Raw genomic sequence first — 9,089 nt, 5'->3', positions numbered from 1 at the left:
TATTTATACTTTTTGACGCAAACTGCGCTAACGCAGTTTTGCGCCAAAAAAATTAGCGCCGGCTAACGCCATCCTGAAGCGCCATGCGGGCGCCGTATTTATTGAATGGCGTTAGCCGGCGTTAGCCGACCGGCGCTGCCAGGTGTGCGTGAAAAAAAATGACATACACCAGGCAGCGCCGGCGTAGGGAAAAATGGTGTTTGTGCGTCCCAAAATGGGGCAAGTCAGGCTGAGGCAAAAAAATCATCTTAACCCGATTTGCGCCATTTTTTTGGGCGCCCAGACGCCATTAACATGACTCCTGTCTTAGCAAAGACAGGAGTCATGCCCCCTTGCCCAATGGCCATGCCCAGGTGACTTATGTCCCCTGGGCATGGTCATTGGGCATAGTGGCATGTAGGGGGGCACAAATCAGGCCCCCCTATGCCAAAAAAAAAATAAAAAAAAATACTTACCACAACTTACCTTTTCTTCCCTGGGATGGGTCCCTCCATCCTTGGGTGTCCTCCTGGGGTGGGCTAGGGTGGCAGGGGGTGTCCCTGGGGGCAGGGGAGGGCACCTCTGGGCTCATTCTGAGCCCACAGGTCCCTTAACGCCTGCCCTGACCCAGGCGTTAAAAAGAGGCGCAAATGCGGCTTTTTTTGCCCCGCCCACTCCCGGGCGTCATTTTTGCCCGGGAGTATAAATACCACGCACATGCCTGGGAGTCATTTTTTAAGACGGGAACGCCTACCTTGCATCTCATTAACGCAAGGAAGGTGTTCACGCCAAAAAATGACGCTAACTCCATGAACTTTGGTGCTAGACGCGTCTAACGCCAAAGTATAAATATGGAGTTCGTTTTGCGTCGAATTTGCGTCAAAAAAAACGACGCAAATTCGGCGCAAACGGAGTATAAATATGCCCCTAAATCTTGTGCAGGTATAATGTGATGCAGGCCTCTACAAACTGATGCGTAGGGCCAATGCATCAGTTTGTAAATATGGAGCAGTGTGGAGCACTGATTGCACAGCTGCTGCGTCAAAAATATTATGCTGCAGCAGCTCCTTGTAAATGAGGTCCTAAATATTAAGACCATTTTGGAGACGGAAGGGTGAAGAATGTTACATACACTGAGAGTGGCTGCGCTTGGTGAAGCCACACAGTGTGGTGTAAATTTGACAAGGAAGGGAGAAGGCTCCTTAATGTATCCTACAGGGGACTTCCTCAGGTTTTGCTGTGCCACTCACCTTCACCACCAGATAACCAATGGAGCTGTGCCCACTACATATAGGTGTGCCTACTACATACATTAAAAAACATACTCGTGCCACTGCCTGGTGCCCCATCAGCTAGAGAAAGCACTTATAAATCCATCTGGAGAGTTCGCCAGCAAACTATGAACATTAAACCAGTAATGAGACAGCAAGGGCCTGATTTATTGGATCAGCAATCAATCGAACACTATTAAAATGTGCATTTCTGGGGAAGTTCATTAACAAGGCAGCTTTCGTTAAAACCTGTTCAACCTCATCTCAAGCAAACAGACAAGGCTGTCCTTATTAGGTGAACTTTTTCCCTCTCTGTTACCATTGTGGCAGGCATGGAAGTCATGCACAGGGAAACAAAACAATGGCCCCCACACTTTCTAATCTCTGCAGGAGAGAGTCTTTTTGTTTATTTTGCATACGAGAAACCCTTTCCTTGAGTTTTTTGGTGTGTATAAACACAAAATAAAGCCAAGAGCACCTGTGTAAAAATGATTGCCAGTTACTTGGCAGGGATCTCTAAATGTGACAGATGGTCTTCTTCTCCCATCAGCTATTAGACAAGTTTTCCTCCCACAACAATTAGACTTCCTCACTGACTGTTTTTCCTCCCAAGGAGCTTTATCTTGTAAGTGCATCCCTTAGGTATCTAAAAACATAAAATTGGTTAACCAGCAATCGTTCTTTGAATGACTCAACTATGCCTTCTCATTTTAGACCTTGCTGTCTTAGGGCCAGATGTATCATTGTATTGCATTGCCTCTGCATCACACATGGTATTGCAAGGGCAACACAATCCTTAAGTTAGATTTACCAAGCAACGCCACCTTGCGTGGCCCTGCTTTGCTTGATAAATGCAAGGCAGCACTAGTCGCTTCCTTGAGTTACTCTGTCCTGGAAAGGGGTTCCATGGGTGCAGTGTGGGAATTCCCACCCATCTACCCATGTATATTGGCACATTTTGAGATTTACCAAGACCGGTAAACCTGAGAATGGGTCAAAATGCTACTCCTTCCCATTAGAGGTGCAATGAGACTAAATATCTTTATTTCTCCTCATTTTGTCTGCAAAAGACGTAAAAAGAAAAAATCCCTCTAAGATTTGCTTTTGAGCAAAAAAGAAGTCCCTACCTGCTCAAAAACAATCCTGCCGGCAACACTTAGGCACCCTTGCACCATCACGCAAGATTGCCTGCATTAGTGCTAGGCTGCAGTGAGTGTGCCACAACAAGGAGAGATCAGGGATGTGCCATATCTCAATAGATATGGCACGTTCCCACCCTCTCCATTTAATGCAGTTGTCTGTCTGCATTGTGTTGAGTCAAAATTTGATAAATCTGCCACTTATTTTTTTTTCCTAACCCTTATGGCTACTTGAAGTAAGCTGATGTCCACCGTATAGTACCTTCAGTTATGCTTATAACAATATGTTGGGTATTGTTAAGCTGTTACATTTCTTTAATTCATAAAAGAATGCATTAACATCCTATCACTATGTGACAACATTGCTTGACTGCAATGTATAGGTGACCTTCTGGGGAAAATCTATTCAAAATAAAACACTGCCTGCCTTAATAGGTTTGATCCTCCTATGGTCCTCATAACGAGTTGGGGTATCTCACCCGGAGCGAATACCCCAAATATGAATCTATGGGTGAACAATGATCGGGTCCAGAAACACCCACCCTTCTACGTGGTGGAGGGGCAGGGTCTGTGGGCAGCAGCATTGCCAGCCCTCATGAGTCCTCAGTAGCAGTCCAGCAGGACCAGGCAATGCACCCCCAGGACAGGCACAAGCGTGCCCTGCAATTCTCCACTCCCGCCCCACCCCCGATTCCTGCACTGGGACCTGCACTGATACTTTCCGCCTGCTCAGAGCAAACAGACAATTTCAGGGTTTTTTAACCAAATTATGTGACATCTGCCTCTAAATGACTCACAGTTATTTTTCATTTGGATGAAACAACTTGTAATGGCCAGAATTTGGTGCAGTGATACCGGCTGGTAACTGACCCTCCTGTAAGTCTACATCAAGTTCTAGCCAACTGTTAAAGAGGGCCTTATTGTTTGCTCTTCAAACCCTAATGACGGGAAACAACAGCAGAGCTTTATGCAATGGTAGATTTTGCCAGAGTGTTGTGACACAAGGCTGACTCATGTCAGTGTTGTTCCACTCCTCCAGATACAACTGCATGATTACTCTTTGGCAGCAGAAGCAATGCAAGGTGCCCTGTCATGGAATAATGTAAAGCTTTGTTCCAGGTTACCTACTTTTTTACTTGGTGACTTTGTGAAAGGCATGCCAGAGAGAAATGTGAGCCTGTGCACAACACATCCTGTACTACAGCAAACTAAAATGCTTGTTATTTGTTCTCAACTTTATTTTTATTTCTTGTTGATATTAAGTGCAGAATGAAAGAATCATAGCTAAGAACTATGAAAAGTTTTATGGTCCAGGCAAAGGGGTGTATTTAAGGCCCTTCTGTCCACCGGTAACTAATGCCTGGCCACATAAAAGCCCTTCATCTCCAGTGGAAACCAAGTCTCCAAGCCTTTGGTAAATCAAACAGCCTTGTTCAAATATGATTCAATTGGTTACTTGTGAATATGTTTCACTTGCCACCTTACCCACCAAAACTATTAAATTTCTCTTTTATTTACCTAGACCCTAGACCCCTGTGCTGCATACTGAAGTTGAAGTAATATTGCTTTTCCTTCATTGCATCCTGTTTTTCCTAGTACAAGTGGCACCCCGCGTTCATGCTAAGTTGAGTGTTGAGTCATTGGGCTTCATGAGACAAATCTACCACAGTTGTGTGCAAGTCAAAGACACTATAGGGCTCATTTAGGCATGCTTTAAGTTCCCGGCTGTGTCACTAGGAAATGTTTACCAAACAGGCTTGGGAAGGACCAAAGCTACAAAACTAAATAACAATGGCCCTGACAAGCTGGAACCTTTCTCCCAGTGTGTGCAGATCCTTGAGTAATTTTCCTGCTTTTGGCTCCTGTGCCTTTCACAGCACGAAGGAAAAAGAAGAACAGCATTGAATCACACACCCTAAATAGGGCAGACCTTACAATATAACCCTGGCTGTCCTCTAGCAGGAGCCTAATTGGCCAAGGGTTTCCAAAAGCAGAGATGAGGCTTGGCCATAGGAAGCCAGATAACGACTCCATCTCTTAGTAACACAGCAGGGACAGTTCATTATGCTTAAATGAGCCCCTCAGGGTCTTTGTTGTGTTCCTGTAGCTCAGAACTGGAAGTCAGTCAGCTGACTTTTGAAGTCACTTAGGCCTAGGATGAAGGGTGCAGGTCCAGTCTTCCTTCTCGGAAAGCAGGGCAACAGAGTACCAGGGCAGCGGCCAGCAGCTGTCCTTCTGGTAGCAGAGCAGAACAGCAGCCCTTCTCCTGTACTATCCACAGGTACAGAGGTGTACTGAAGAGTTGGGTCTGAGGGTCCAATATTTATACTTGGTGCCAGCTTTGAAGTAAGAGAAACTTCTAGAGTTTCCAACTCCAGAGGTGCTTGGAATTTCCTACATCCATATCCTGGCCCCAGCTTTTCTGAGGGCACAAATGACTAGTGCCATACCCTTTGTGGGTGTGCTCAGGCAGAGTATTTGTAGTGTACAAGTGTGGTAGGTGACCACTTTGCCCCCTGATCGCATCAGAGAGGGTCCATCCTGCCAACCCCTATTGTCCCTTTGTCTCACTATCGGGGTACAATGCACAAAGACTAACTGTCAGCTACACCTAGTCATGTGACCTAGGACACAACTGCAGGCACCAGATGATTGGGACATGAAAATGTCAACTTTCTCAAAGTGGCATTTTCAGAACTGTGACTACATCCAACATTACCATTAAAGAAAGTTCTAAATTGCAATTCTTTCAACACCAAACTCACCGTTAATACTTGCTCCCAAAAGAAATTAGGAAATTTAATAAGGTAACCTATTGTTATTCTATAAAAGGAATTTAATTGAATTCTAGTGTTTTTCACTACCAGGACATTTAAAAGTTAGAAGTACACGTCCAACATTTTAAATACACTGTACCCTGCCCTGTCTGCTGTTTAAACCCTAACCTAAAGGTGACAAAAAGGAAGGTTTGTGCCTGGCAAAAGGCGTATTTTGCCATGTCGAAATGGCATTTTACACTGTACACACAGGCTGCAGTGGCATGCTTCAGACATGTTAAAAGAGCTACCCAGGTGCGTGGCACAATTAGTGCTACAGGTTCACTGGCCGCATTTAATTTAAAGGCCCTGGATACATGTAGTACCGCTTTACTAGGGACTTAACAACTAAATTAAATGTGTGAATTGAGTGTGAGCCAACTTTACCATGTTTAAAAAAGGGGGCACAAGCACCTTAGTAATGGTTAGCAGTGGAAAAGTGTGGAGAGCCCTAAAAGCCAACAAAACCTGGTTCAGAAAACAGAAGGATGAAGGCAAAATGTTTGAGGATGAGTCTGCAGAAAGGGCCAACTCCAATAACCTTGATGTCTGGATATGAAATCCTATTTTGCTTGAATTTAGATTCGAGGCAGTTCCATCACCCAATTACCTACGTAGAGCAGGAATCTGTTTTAGATTATTATTATTGTGTTCTTGCTGTACGCTCTGGTGCCAGTGGGCAATTTCCGAATGTTTATTTATGGTCATTCTCTCATCTTCTGAGACCGGTCTCTCCACCTAGTGGTAGAGTAGTGTCAGTGAAAATGTCAGACAGTGGCTAATAAAAGACAGTAAGGAATTTGAAGGTCTCAAAGCATCAATATATATGAAATGGACTATTGACTTCTAGAAGGTGAACACGTTCAGAAGTTCGCTACATATATCCTATTCACCCCAACTGTGTGTGTGAGGCAGGATTAGCTAGCCATAGTAAACATGCAGAGCCAGAAGGCAGGTTCTGCAATACCTCAGAATATCTGAAGCATCATCTTGTACTAGAGCTGGAAGTAATGGTGTGGTAGGTGCAGCAGCAATCTCTTAATTCTACTGCCGTTCCCCAAAATGAAAATTATTATCTTTCAGAGACACACGATTTGCTCACTCCTAGGGTGTGAAAGGGCAGCCATTGCTTACTTAGTTAAAGAAATAAGCCCTCGTCAAGAGGCCGCTGCAGCCTGTACCATCCATTGCCCCTCCAGCACCACCAATGGCAGACTCAACATCACTACTGACCGTCACACTCCTACCAGCATTCCAAGCCCCCAAAGCTAGAAGGATGGTTTGGGAGGCAGGTATTAGTCATCTCAAATGTTATGTTACTCTCTAATTTTGACAAACAGCGCCACCGAGTGGCAGGCTGTCATAAACGCTGGAATTGACTAAAAAGTGACGGTGCAGAGCAATGTAAACCACCGGTTCAAATTAAACACTGAGGTCAGTCCCCCCACTCTGAAAATTGTTCCAGCGCCACCACCACCTAACATCTCCTGAGGAGAAGCAGTTCCTACTAGATTTAAATATTTATGACTTTCTCAATCTTTTTTTCCTGGATAGTATATTTTATGAACAGGTTGGATCTTTTGATAATTTTCCTGGTGGGATTTTAGTGGGGTTCAGAGCTAAGCTTACTTTTGCTGAGATAGAATTCATCCTGAGAGGCGCTGCGGTAATAGAATGTTGAGACTCATTTTAAATGGCCACACTTGTTAGTTCCAGAGCTATGCTGTGAGTTTGGATGTAGGCTACTCTTTCTTGTAGTAAACAGCATACATGTTTGTTTGGGCATGTTTTAGTACTGAAGCTAGAGATGGAACTGACAGCAAAACAGATGGGCATGATTGTAGTTAGGGAAAGAAAACAGAAATATTAGGTACACAGAATGGAAGACATGCAGATGGAATAGGTAGACAAGTAGACCACCAGTCAGTGACAAAAAGAAAGGGGCTTGATGGGTGGGCTGGAGGGATAGGTTGGATGCAGTGCTTCATTTGTAAATAAAAAGGTGCCGGTGACCAAAGCCCTCCTCTTAAACATGCGGCTGTTGCGATTAAATGTGTGAACACCAAATACTGAGGGGGCGTAATCCTGAAGCCATCTCGGGCCTCTTCAATACATATCAAGCCACTACCTGCCCCTTTAGCTCACTCTTGCAGCTTTCTGCTTTCTCCCTTTGTGACGCTTTTTCGTTTTCACCTTCCTCCATCTTTCCCATATGTGTCTTTTGCTCGCAGCAAATGCTTGAGGCAGAAAAATAAGCCCTGGCCCTCAAAAATAAGTGCCGGAAACAACAAGCACAAATTAAGCACTGGTTGGATGTATGAATGAAGGTTGTTGACAAGATAGAAACATTTGGTCAGTGGTAGATCAATGTTTAGACAGTGAAGGTGGACACATAGATTGAATTAAGGGTATGTTACACTGTTGATCGCTAAAGTTCAGCTTAACTTCACAACCCACTTTCCCCTCCAATCATTCATCGACTCTATCCTTACCTTTGACCCTGTATAGAACTTGACTGTCTCTGACTAGGTTTGCACAGCACACGTACAACATAATTATATTGTTTCATACAGACAGACTGATGAGTGGGTAAGCCTGGTCATGATTTCTGTTGACAATACAAGCTGTCCTGGGAATTAGCTGAGAAATGTAACACGCCTACTACAAGTGACTAATGGCGAAAAAGGTACACAAAGTACTGAAGGTGAGCCACATCAAAACATGCGGTGATACTGAGCCAGGACGGCATGGAAAATTCCCTCCATAAAAACTCCAGGCAAAGCACAGTCAGAGCACAGAGTTGGTGTGGGTAGATTAGCAATGAAGGGAGCAGTGTAGGAGAGAGATGCACCAGAGAAAACAACACCAGGATGTTTCACAACCCCCAGCAGCTCCCACCCTTCTCTCACTGAACCCCTGTGCTCTGCTACCCTCCAGCCTCTAGGGGGTGCCGCTGCCACACTAGCAACACAGAGTTAAATCGAATCCAACTTATACATTCTTTTTGTATGCTTGACACACAACAATTGTAGTAGCCTCAGGGATTTCTGACATTAAATTATAGTGTTCGCCTCTTATAGCATTATTATTATTACTGTATTGTTTATTCAAGCAAATGGAGTCCCTATAAATATGTTCACAGGTACCAAAAAATACATTTACTTGAAAAAAGTGAATCCATATGTATTTCATGGGTCCAACTCACAATAACAATATTTCAAACATAGGTCCTCCAAAACATGTTTTTTGTCTCTGCAGGAATGTAATGAAAAAGAAGCTGTGTTCAGAATCAATGCACAATAAGCATTGGCAATGCCAATTGGTCTGGTTTATGAAGGAAAGTACCTTTTGTGTCACTGATGGGTGTCAACACCCAGTAATTCATCATGCCTGCACACTGTCATGCATCTATTCATCAGTCGACAGACTCATCCTTCCATTCACCCTCTGACACAACCGCAATAAAACATACACAAACACAACATGATATACACGATTCATAAAAATACGTAGAAAAAAGAAAACATGCCGGCTTCTACATATGGTAGGTATATCTTTGCAGTAACAAAACTAAATGCAGTAGTGTATGTCTTCTTGGAAAAGTATTTTATATAGTCTATCATTGCTATAAAGTTCAAGAGTGGCCGCCATGTGCATTGTGGGCAGACTTCTTTTTTTCAGGAAGGGATACCTTTCTGCACAAAAACAATCCTTGGAGCATATTCCTCTTTGTATTGGGTTGAAAATGCAGCACAAATGGAGAGAGGAATTAACATGGAGAAAAGAAGATATTTCTACTTGTTACAGATACGTTGGGTATGTGCACTATTTGGTGCAAACTCACGTTAACAAGTTTTTTGTAAATCTGTGTTTGCATCAAAATA

Source organism: Pleurodeles waltl, chromosome 7 (assembly GCF_031143425.1).
Source record: "Pleurodeles waltl isolate 20211129_DDA chromosome 7, aPleWal1.hap1.20221129, whole genome shotgun sequence".
Lineage (NCBI taxonomy): Eukaryota > Metazoa > Chordata > Amphibia > Caudata > Salamandridae > Pleurodeles > Pleurodeles waltl.
Note: the sequence above shows the minus strand (reverse complement) of the source record.